Below are 11,873 nucleotides of genomic sequence, written 5' to 3'. Positions count from 1 at the left end.
TATACTGGGTCCCATAACCTGCTTTATATGAAGTATCATTTTACACTAATTAGTAGAGATGTTACATTTTGAAAAATAGCACTTCTGGCGACATTGTTCATTTTCTCTACAAATGATAAATGAAAAAGTTGGATAAAACGTTATATGTGTGTGTGTGTGCGCGCGCAATATATATATATATATATATATATATATATATATATATATATATATATATATATATATATATATATATATATATATATATATATATAGAGGTATCAGTACCGTGTTAGCCGAGCTTCAATAATCAAAAAATAAATAGATGATACCGTTCTGTGGCTAACGAAATGCTTTTATTTGTGCGAGCTTTCGAGATACACTGATCTCTTCTTCCGGCGATGTTACAATGAATGAAGCAAGCAAAAGGTATACTTAAAAACAGTGTCTCTTGGAATGTTATCTGTGCTGGTCCTTCCCCCAGTGTGGATGTGTTTTATGCCTAGAGGTGTCATAAGGTTCCTGAAAGCAAGTGATGAAAGAGTGTGTATGTGTATCAGTGTGAATGAAAATGAATGGAGAGCCCACAGTATATACAGTGCTTTACAAAAGGTGTGTGTGGAGTGGGAGTGGATATAAATGGTGTGGGTGGGTGTGGAAATGTGAGAGTTTGTAGCACAACTAAAAGTGTGTGTGGATACTTTGTGGTCCCTATTGATGTATAGGGATGTAAAAACAGTATTTGTATGTGTAAGAGACAGCTGTGTGTGCATACATATAGCACAGTATGTTAAATTACGCCGCGGGGTCATGTGACGTCACCCTCGTCAAATGCCGCTGCAGGTCACGTGACGCCGCATCAAGGTAAGGGGGGGGGGCGAGCACCAGCAGAGGGAAGGCAGGGGGGCGAGCTGCAAAAGTTTGTGCTCCCCTGGTATAACCAATACATAATATAGCTGATATAGCAATTTGGTTGTGGCTAGAGAGAGAGATTATAATGGCAGTGAGAATTAGTGGTCAGAATTTATAACAGTGCAATTACTAAAAAGTAGCTGTAATAAAATAATAATAAACACTTGGCCTAAACACAATAAAAGTCCAGAAACTTAGCTCTAATAGCTATGTTATAACTCAATCATAAAAGGATCCAATTCGGGCGTCCTCTGGAGCCCTGGCAGCTCTCTTCAGGGAAACAACTACCTCCTCGGTAGATATCTAAACAAAAAAAAAGAAGAGAAAACGCCCGCTCCATGTGTAAATTCGGTTTAACAATTTCATTTCCTGGACAAGATAAAAATAGCAAACTCACAAACGCCCGTTTGGTAAAAGCATTGTGTGAGACAAGCTCGGGCTCCGTGGTAATCCGGTGGTCAATCCGCAGCTCCAGACTTTGGACGATGACCGGGAAACTCGATAGGCTGCGCCCCTCGCAGTGTGGTCCTCCAGCAATCTGTGGTATGTTGTGGTTCCACTGTAAATCCGGTGTCTCGTCTTGGTCGCGTACCAACTTCCCTTCCGGCGTCAGGACGTATAGTGTGGCAATAGCAACGAGAAGAAAGTACTGAGGTGGGGTTGGATCCCCCTCGGTTATTTCTTGTTTTATTAATAAATAATTTACTATATTTTAATCTCTGGTGCGCATTGTGTGCATTTTTCTTATTGTCTGCACAGTGCTTCAGATGCTGCATCTGAAAAAATGCCGCTGGATCGGGATGTGAGGTAGGGAAGTGACGTCCGCGCCGGAACGTTATTGCCACGCCTCCAAATATTTATTGCCACGCCCCCAATCGCACCCACTGCATACCCTGCAAAGCCATAAAAAGCTCAGGCTTCAGCAAGTGTATTGCAGCGTGTGTGCCTTCCCTCCTTCTGAAATACTATAGACGCAGCCTTATCGACGCTTACTAAATAGGCCCGTGTCTCTCTCTCTCTCTCTCTCTGTGTCTCTGTCTCTCTCTGTGTGTCTCTGTCTCTCTCTGTGTGTCTCTGTGTCTCTGTCTCTCTCTCTGTGTCTCTGTCTCTCTCTGTGTGTCTCTGTTTCTCTCTGTGTGTCTCTGTCAAAAGAACATTTCAGTATTGCCAAAGCGTGAGTAATAGGGGGTGTGGGACAATGATTACACGAATACTAGGGGGTATGGTATAATGGTTATACAGTACATTACTTTTGTCTCTCTCTCTCTCTCTCTCTCTCTCTCTGTGTCTGTCTCTCTCTCTGTGTCTCTCTCTCCCTATGTCCCTCTCTCTGTCTCTCTCTCATTCTCTGTCTCTCTCTCATCCCTGTATGATAGGTATGTTCCAACTCTATTTTTTGCTCTTCTTTTCCGTTTGAGAGGAGGGAGTCCCTCACATCTTCAGCCACACACCAGGAACGCTGGATTGCTTTCAGACGCTCGGAGAGGCGGATACAGTCGTGGATTGCAGGCACTGATTTATCTGGTAAGTACCGCAAACATGCTTGAACAAGGGCCGTAGACATTTTATTTGATGGTTTAGATTATCATTGTCTGTGGTTGTTAGTTATTGATATTAGAGTTTTTTGATGTTGTTACGAATCAAATACATTTTGAAGTAGTAATCCCCTCCGAACTGGGCATTCCTGGCCAATAATGCCCTGGCTGTAAGAGTTGAAGGGCCCAAGCAAAGCCCCCACCTCTATACACACTAACACTGCAGGGGCATCAGAGTGTCTTGTTGTCATGGCAACGGGGGTGTCACGTGATGTAATTTGTTTAATAAATTATTTTTTAAGGTGTCCCGGTTTTTCATTTTCGAAATCTGGTCACCCTATTCATCAAGCAGAAAAAGTGAAGAAACAATTGTAGTTTTGCTAATGGACGTCATTTTGGCATATCATTAGCTTTAAGGATACCCATTAATACACTGGCGACACACTTTATTCGAGCTTGGCTAGTCCCACGAATTCGGGTATACCCGGGTGTATTGAGGTTTGTGACTGTTTTCTGCCCGAGTACATTGAGGTATTTTCAGGCAGGGATTGAAGCATTTTATTCCCGCTGGCTGCAATACTGCACAGTATATATATATAAACTGCATTACAATTCATGAATTTATGCCATCTGGTAGACACGCGAAGCATTGCAGCCTATTAAATCCTAATCATTATCATTTAACAGATCAGCCGCCCATCAGCCAGGCATGAACCCAGGCTGGGAAGGCAAACACAACGGGGCTTGTCAGAGGTAAGGAGCGGCGCATTCCAGGTATCTGCCAGGTACATACTAGGTATTTGCTCGAATAAAGTGTGTCGGTGCAGTATGAAGAAAAATAACATCGATTCCCAATGTAGCCCCCCTTCCCTGGGCCAATCGCAGATCGGGCCCCCCTCCTCTGTACTAGGGTCTGGCTACGTGTCTGAGTGTGGTGCATACCTGCTGGCAACAGGGGGGCCTGAGTCTCCCGCGATGGTATGGGGGATGACAGGATCAGGTTTCTGGGGTGAATGCCTCCATCTCATCAGAGCAGGATGAAATTTCTCTTCAGAAGGACTTGGAGAGACTGGAAACGTGGGCAGGTAAATGGCAAATGAGGTTTAATACAGATAAATGTAAGGTTATGCATTTGGGATGCAAGAATAAAAAGGCGACTTACAAATTAAATGGAGATATATTGGGGGAATCCTTGATGGAGAAGGATTTAGGAGTGCTTGTAGACAGCAGGCTTAGCAATAGTGCCCAATGTCATGCAGTAGCTGCAAAGGCAAACAAGATCTTATCTTGCATCAAACGGGCAATGGATGGAAGGGAAGTAGACATAATTATGCCCCTTTACAAAGCATTAGTAAGGCCACACCTTGAATATGGAGTACAATTTTGGGCACCAATCCTAAGAAAAGACATTATGGAACTAGAGAGAGTGCAGAGAAGAGCCACCAAATTAATAAAGGGGATGGACATTCTAACTTATGAGGAGAGGCTAGCTATATTGGATTTATTTACATTAGAAAAGAGGCGTCTAAGAGGGGATAGGATAACTATATACAAATATATTCAGGGACAATACAAGGACCTTTCAAAAGAACTATTCATCCCACGGGCAGTACAAAGGACTCGGGCCATCCCTTAAGGTTGGAGGAAAGGAAATTTCACCAGCAACAAAGGAAAGGGTTCTTTACAGTAAGGGCAGTTAAAATGTGGAATTGATTACCCATGGAGACTGTGATGGCAGATACAATAGATTTGTTCAAAAAAAGGTTGGACATCTTTTTAGATGGGAAAGGTATACAGGGATATACCAAATAAGTATATATGGGAAGGATGTTGATCCAGGGATTAATCCGATTGCCAATTCTTGGAGTCAGGAAGGAATTAATTTTTCCCCTTAATGGGGTTTTTTGTTTGCCTTCCTCTGGATCAATAAGTAAGTATAGATATTGATATAAAGTATCTGTTGTCTGAATTTAGCATAAGTTGAACTTGATGGACGTACGTCTTTTTTCAACCTCATCTACTATGTAACTATGTAACTATGTATGTAATGGTGCAGCGCCTCCATCTCTGAGCCCCAGGAATACGGGTGGAATCCTTCCAGAGAGTCCGTCCCCCCCCCCTCGGGGATGAGAGATTCCAGTCTCACACTGTATATCTTTAAAAGCAGCCGCAGCTCTTTATTCACAGCAGCAGAATAGCAGCAACAAGACTGTCAATCAGGTACAGGGTGTCTTCCTCCACACAGGACTGCTCTCCCTCAGGATGGTCTCTGTGTCCCTGCCACCACCCCAGGTCAAGGGCACCCAGGGTGGGGCTAGCTCTTCCCTCGCCCCCTAAACAGGGTGAGATGAATTGGTCCACCTCCCTAACTAAGGTTGCATCAGCTCTACTCAAAGGCTGATGGCTCCCCTTCTCCAACGGCCAATTGATATAGGCTCTCTCTGTCACCCTGGGCCAGCCAGGTGACAGACTCAGCAGACTCTAACTCTGGACTGAACTCTTAACTCTGACACACACTTCTACTAAATAGGAAGTGCACTGCTCTTTATGATATTGGCAGGCACTGCCCCTGTGTCTCTGCCAACCACACAGGGTCAGGTACCAATTTCAGGAATGTCCCGTTATTAGCGTAAACACAACAGAGTTCCATGGATCTAGCATTAAGACTGTAAGCTCTGCAGGCCAGGGATTTCCTTTCCTATTGTCTGATTTTGTTTGTTGCACTTATTGTACTATAATTCTCTGTACTGTATCGCCTCTCTTATAAAGCGCTATATAAATAAAGATTTACATACATAATATATCTTAATGCATCTTAAGACACCTTAGAGTTCCCTCTATAAGACACTTTATGGTCCACTCAAGTGAATAGTCTGTAAGTAGGGTGACCATTCGTCCCGGTTTTGCCGGGACAGTCCCGTTTTTTTCTGCCCTGTCCCGATTTTAGCTCCGTCCCGGTTATGTCCCGGTTTTTGTCCCTGGTCCCGGTATTGCGGGGCAGCGGCGGTGAGGAGAACGCGGCGGCCGGTAAGTATTTTCTAGGTGTGTGTGTGAATGCTGCCGGGGAGACTGAATGAAGGAGAATGCCGGGGGCGGGACTTAGAATGCCGGCCGGCCCGCATGGGATTGGATGAATGATGATGCCGGGGGCGGGATTTACAATGCCGGCCGGCCCGCAGGGGATTGGTTGCAGGCAGGTCAGAGGAAGCCGGGGGCGGGACTTCCGCTTTGTGCAGAGCACACGTGTCTTCCCGCTCCCGGCTCCTCTGTTCGCGGTGAGTGTCCCCTTTCTGTCCCGGGTCCCAGCCAGGGGGGGTAATAGGAGGTGGTAGCGGGGGTGCGCCTACCTTTGTACCACCTTGTACCTTGACCCCCCGGCGCTCCCACCATTGCCCCCCCGGCGCTCCCACCATTGCCCCATCGGCGCTCCCAACTTTGCCCCCCGGCGCTCCCACCTTTGCCCCCCAGCGCTCCCACCTTTGCCCCATCGGCACTCCCACCTTTGCCCCCCGGCGCTCCCACCTTTGCCCCCCCCCGGCGCTCACAGCTTTGCCCCCCCCCGGCGCTCCCACATTTGCCCCCCTGGCACTCACAGCTTTGCCCCCCCCGGCGCTCACAGCTTTTCCCCCCCAGCGCTCCCACCTTTGCCCCCCCGGCGCTCACAGCTTTGCCCCCCGGCGCTCACTTCCCCCCGTCCCCTTGGTGTGGGAGATGGGCTCGGGGGCGGGCAGTGGTTGCTGCGCGGTTGCAGGCGGTGCAGGGGGAGGCTGGGTGTATTTCTGTGTGTGTGTGTGTGTATCAGTGTGTGTGTGTGTATCAGTGTGTGTGTGTGTGTGTGTGTCTGTGTGTGTTTCAGTGTCTGTGTGTGTTTCAGTGTGTGTGTGTGTGTGTGTGTGTATCAGTGTGTGTGTGTGTGTGTGTGTGTGTATTAGTGTGTGTGTGTGTGTATCAGTGTGTGTGTGTGTGTGTATCAGTGTGTATCAGTGTGTCTGTATCTGTGTGTGTGTGTGTGTGTGTGTGTGTGTGTATCTGTGTGTGTGTGTGTGTGTGTGTGTGTGTGTGTGTGTGTGTGTGTGTGTGTGTGTGTGTGTGTGTGTGTGTGTGTGTGTGTGTGTGTGTGTGTGTGTGTGTGTGTGTGTGTGTGTGTGTGTGTAAATCAGTGTGTGTGTGTGTGTGTGTGTGTGTGTGTGTGGGGTGTGTGTGGGGTGTGTGTGGGGTGTGTGTGGGGTGTGTGTGGGGTGTGTGTGGGGTGTGTGTGGGGTGTGTGTGGGGTGGTGTGTGGGGTGGTGTGTGGGGTGGTGTGTGGGGTGGTGTGTGGGGTGGTGTGTGGGGTGGTGTGTGGGGTGGTGTGTGGGGTGGTGTGTGGGGTGGTGTGTGGGGTGGTGTGTGGGGTGGTGTGTGGGGTGGTGTGTGGGGTGGTGTGTGGGGTGGTGTGTGGGGTGGTGTGTGGGGTGGTGTGTGGGGTGGTGTGTGGGGTGGTGTGTGGGGTGGTGTGTGTGTGGGGTGGTGTGTGGGGTGGTGTGTGGGGTGTGTGTGGCTTTTTTGGCGATAAGCTGGTGATAAGTGGCTTATCGCTGCTTACTGCATGAGGGCCTTAGGGAGGATTTGTTCCTTTAAAGTACACCTAGTTTGGCATAGGATTTGGATGTCAGGGTATCAATGTGCAACCCAAATGTTAAATGGGAGTTGAATGCCCAGATATTTCAAACAAGTAACAGGGGCTAGGATGGTTTTAGAGCTGGTTTTTATCTGAAGCTCTGTCTTTGGTAGCTTTAGCAATTTAGCTCTGGTCCCAAATACCATTGTTACAGTCTTGTCAGTGTTTAAAATCAGTTTGTTTTGGGAAATCCAGTTTCAAGTCTCATAAAATCAGATTGAAGTATGTGTTCAAGGTCAGAGAGGCGAGGGCTGAGTGCATATAGGATAAGAGACAGCTGTGTGTGCATACATATAGCACAGTATGTTAAATTACGCCGCGGGGTCATGTGACGTCACCCTCGTCAAATGCCGCTGCAGGTCACGTGACGCCGCATCAAGGTAAGGGGGGGGGGCGCGAGCACCAGCAGAGGGAAGGCAGGGGGGCGAGCTGCAAAAGTTTGTGCTCCCCTGGTATAACCAATACATAATATAGCTGATATAGCAATTTGGTTGTGGCTAGAGAGAGAGATTATAATGGCAGTGAGAATTAGTGGTCAGAATTAATAACAGTGCAATTACTAAAAAGTAGCTGTAATAAAATAATAATAAACACTTGGCCTAAACACAATAAAAGTCCAGAAACTTAGCTCTAATAGCTATGTTATAACTCAATCATAAAAGGATCCAATTCGGGCGTCCTCTGGAGCCCTGGCAGCTCTCTTCAGGGAAACAACTACCTCCTCGGTAGATATCTAAACAAAAAAAAAGAAGAGAAAGCGCCCGCTCCATGTGTAAATTCGGTTTAACAATTTCATTTCCTGGACAAGATAAAAATAGCAAACTCACAAACGCCCGTTTGGTAAAAGCATTGTGTGAGACAAGCTCGGGCTCCGTGGTAATCCGGTGGTCAATCCGCAGCTCCAGACTTTGGACGATGACCGGGAAACTCGATAGGCTGCGCCCCTCGCAGTGTGGTCCTCCAGCAATCTGTGGTATGTTGTGGTTCCACTGTAAATCCGGTGTCTCGTCTTGGTCGCGTACCAACTTCCCTTCCGGCGTCAGGACGTATAGTGTGGCAATAGCAACGAGAAGAAAGTACTGAGGTGGGGTTGGATCCCCCTCGGTTATTTCTTGTTTTATTAATAAATAATTTACTATATTTTAATCTCTGGTGCGCATTGTGTGCATTTTTCTTATTGTCTGCACAGTGCTTCAGATGCTGCATCTGAAAAAATGCCGCTGGATCGGGATGTGAGGTAGGGAAGTGACGTCCGCGCCGGAACGTTATTGCCACGCCTCCAAATATTTATTGCCACGCCCCCAATCGCACCCACTGCATACCCTGCAAAGCCATAAAAAGCTCAGGCTTCAGCAAGTGTATTGCAGCGTGTGTGCCTTCCCTCCTTCTGAAATACTATAGACGCAGCCTTATCGACGCTTACTAAATAGGCCCGTGTCTCTCTCTCTCTCTCTCTCTGTGTCTCTGTCTCTCTCTGTGTGTCTCTGTCTCTCTCTGTGTGTCTCTGTGTCTCTGTCTCTCTCTCTGTGTCTCTGTCTCTCTCTGTGTGTCTCTGTTTCTCTCTGTGTGTCTCTGTCAAAAGAACATTTCAGTATTGCCAAAGCGTGAGTAATAGGGGGTGTGGGACAATGATTACACGAATACTAGGGGGTATGGTATAATGGTTATACAGTACATTACTTTTGTCTCTCTCTCTCTCTCTCTCTCTCTCTCTGTGTCTGTCTCTCTCTCTGTGTCTCTCTCTCCCTATGTCCCTCTCTCTGTCTCTCTCTCATTCTCTGTCTCTCTCTCATCCCTGTATGATAGGTATGTTCCAACTCTATTTTTTGCTCTTCTTTTCCGTTTGAGAGGAGGGAGTCCCTCACATCTTCAGCCACACACCAGGAACGCTGGATTGCTTTCAGACGCTCGGAGAGGCGGATACAGTCGTGGATTGCAGGCACTGATTTATCTGGTAAGTACCGCAAACATGCTTGAACAAGGGCCGTAGACATTTTATTTGATGGTTTAGATTATCATTGTCTGTGGTTGTTAGTTATTGATATTAGAGTTTTTTGATGTTGTTACGAATCAAATACATTTTGAAGTAGTAATCCCCTCCGAACTGGGCATTCCTGGCCAATAATGCCCTGGCTGTAAGAGTTGAAGGGCCCAAGCAAAGCCCCCACCTCTATACACACTAACACTGCAGGGGCATCAGAGTGTCTTGTTGTCATGGCAACGGGGGTGTCACGTGATGTAATTTGTTTAATAAATTATTTTTTAAGGTGTCCCGGTTTTTCATTTTCGAAATCTGGTCACCCTATTCATCAAGCAGAAAAAGTGAAGAAACAATTGTAGTTTTGCTAATGGACGTCATTTTGGCATATCATTAGCTTTAAGGATACCCATTAATATGAAGAAAAATAACATCGATTCCCAATGTAGCCCCCCTTCCCTGGGCCAATCGCAGATCGGGCCCCCCTCCTCTGTACTAGGGTCTGGCTACGTGTCTGAGTGTGGTGCATACCTGCTGGCAACAGGGGGGCCTGAGTCTCCCGCGATGGTATGGGGGATGACAGGATCAGGTTTCTGGGGTGAATGCCTCCATCTCATCAGAGCAGGATGAAATTTCTCTTCAGAAGGACTTGGAGAGACTGGAAACGTGGGCAGGTAAATGGCAAATGAGGTTTAATACAGATAAATGTAAGGTTATGCATTTGGGATGCAAGAATAAAAAGGCGACTTACAAATTAAATGGAGATATATTGGGGGAATCCTTGATGGAGAAGGATTTAGGAGTGCTTGTAGACAGCAGGCTTAGCAATAGTGCCCAATGTCATGCAGTAGCTGCAAAGGCAAACAAGATCTTATCTTGCATCAAACGGGCAATGGATGGAAGGGAAGTAGACATAATTATGCCCCTTTACAAAGCATTAGTAAGGCCACACCTTGAATATGGAGTACAATTTTGGGCACCAATCCTAAGAAAAGACATTATGGAACTAGAGAGAGTGCAGAGAAGAGCCACCAAATTAATAAAGGGGATGGACATTCTAACTTATGAGGAGAGGCTAGCTATATTGGATTTATTTACATTAGAAAAGAGGCGTCTAAGAGGGGATAGGATAACTATATACAAATATATTCAGGGACAATACAAGGACCTTTCAAAAGAACTATTCATCCCACGGGCAGTACAAAGGACTCGGGCCATCCCTTAAGGTTGGAGGAAAGGAAATTTCACCAGCAACAAAGGAAAGGGTTCTTTACAATAAGGGCAGTTAAAATGTGGAATTGATTACCCATGGAGACTGTGATGGCAGATACAATAGATTTGTTCAAAAAAAGGTTGGACATCTTTTTAGATGGGAAAGGTATACAGGGATATACCAAATAAGTATATATGGGAAGGATGTTGATCCAGGGATTAATCCGATTGCCAATTCTTGGAGTCAGGAAGGAATTAATTTTTCCCCTTAATGGGGTTTTTTGTTTGCCTTCCTCTGGATCAATAAGTAAGTATAGATATTGATATAAAGTATCTGTTGTCTGAATTTAGCATAAGTTGAACTTGATGGACGTACGTCTTTTTTCAACCTCATCTACTATGTAACTATGTAACTATGTATGTAATGGTGCAGCGCCTCCATCTCTGAGCCCCAGGAATACGGGTGGAATCCTTCCAGAGAGTCCGTCCCCCCCCCCTCGGGGATGAGAGATTCCAGTCTCACACTGTATATCTTTAAAAGCAGCCGCAGCTCTTTATTCACAGCAGCAGAATAGCAGCAACAAGACTGTCAATCAGGTACAGGGTGTCTTCCTCCACACAGGACTGCTCTCCCTCAGGATGGTCTCTGTGTCCCTGCCACCACCCCAGGTCAAGGGCACCCAGGGTGGGGCTAGCTCTTCCCTCGCCCCCTAAACAGGGTGAGATGAATTGGTCCACCTCCCTAACTAAGGTTGCATCAGCTCTACTCAAAGGCTGATGGCTCCCCTTCTCCAACGGCCAATTGATATAGGCTCTCTCTGTCACCCTGGGCCAGCCAGGTGACAGACTCAGCAGACTCTAACTCTGGACTGAACTCTTAACTCTGACACACACTTCTACTAAATAGGAAGTGCACTGCTCTTTATGATATTGGCAGGCACTGCCCCTGTGTCTCTGCCAACCACACAGGGTCAGGTACCAATTTCAGGAATGTCCCGTTATTAGCGTAAACACAACAGAGTTCCATGGATCTAGCATTAAGACTGTAAGCTCTGCAGGCCAGGGATTTCCTTTCCTATTGTCTGATTTTGTTTGTTGCACTTATTGTACTATAATTCTCTGTACTGTATCGCCTCTCTTATAAAGCGCTATATAAATAAAGATTTACATACATAATATATCTTAATGCATCTTAAGACACCTTAGAGTTCCCTCTATAAGACACTTTATGGTCCACTCAAGTGAATAGTCTGTAAGTAGGGTGACCATTCGTCCCGGTTTTGCCGGGACAGTCCCGTTTTTTTCTGCCCTGTCCCGATTTTAGCTCCGTCCCGGTTATGTCCCGGTTTTTGTCCCTGGTCCCGGTATTGCGGGGCAGCGGCGGTGAGGAGAACGCGGCGGCCGGTAAGTATTTTCTAGGTGTGTGTGTGAATGCTGCCGGGGAGACTGAATGAAGGAGAATGCCGGGGGCGGGACTTAGAATGCCGGCCGGCCCGCATGGGATTGGATGAATGATGATGCCGGGGGCGGGATTTACAATGCCGGCCGGCCCGCAGGGGATTGGTTGCAGGCAGGTCAGAGGAAGCCGGGGGCGGGACTT

The sequence above is a fragment of the Ascaphus truei genome, chromosome 10, assembly GCF_040206685.1.
Source record: "Ascaphus truei isolate aAscTru1 chromosome 10, aAscTru1.hap1, whole genome shotgun sequence".
In the NCBI taxonomy this organism is placed as follows: Eukaryota; Metazoa; Chordata; class Amphibia; order Anura; family Ascaphidae; genus Ascaphus; species Ascaphus truei.
The sequence above is the reverse complement of the archived record's forward strand: the minus strand, read 5'-3'. Positions refer to the sequence as shown.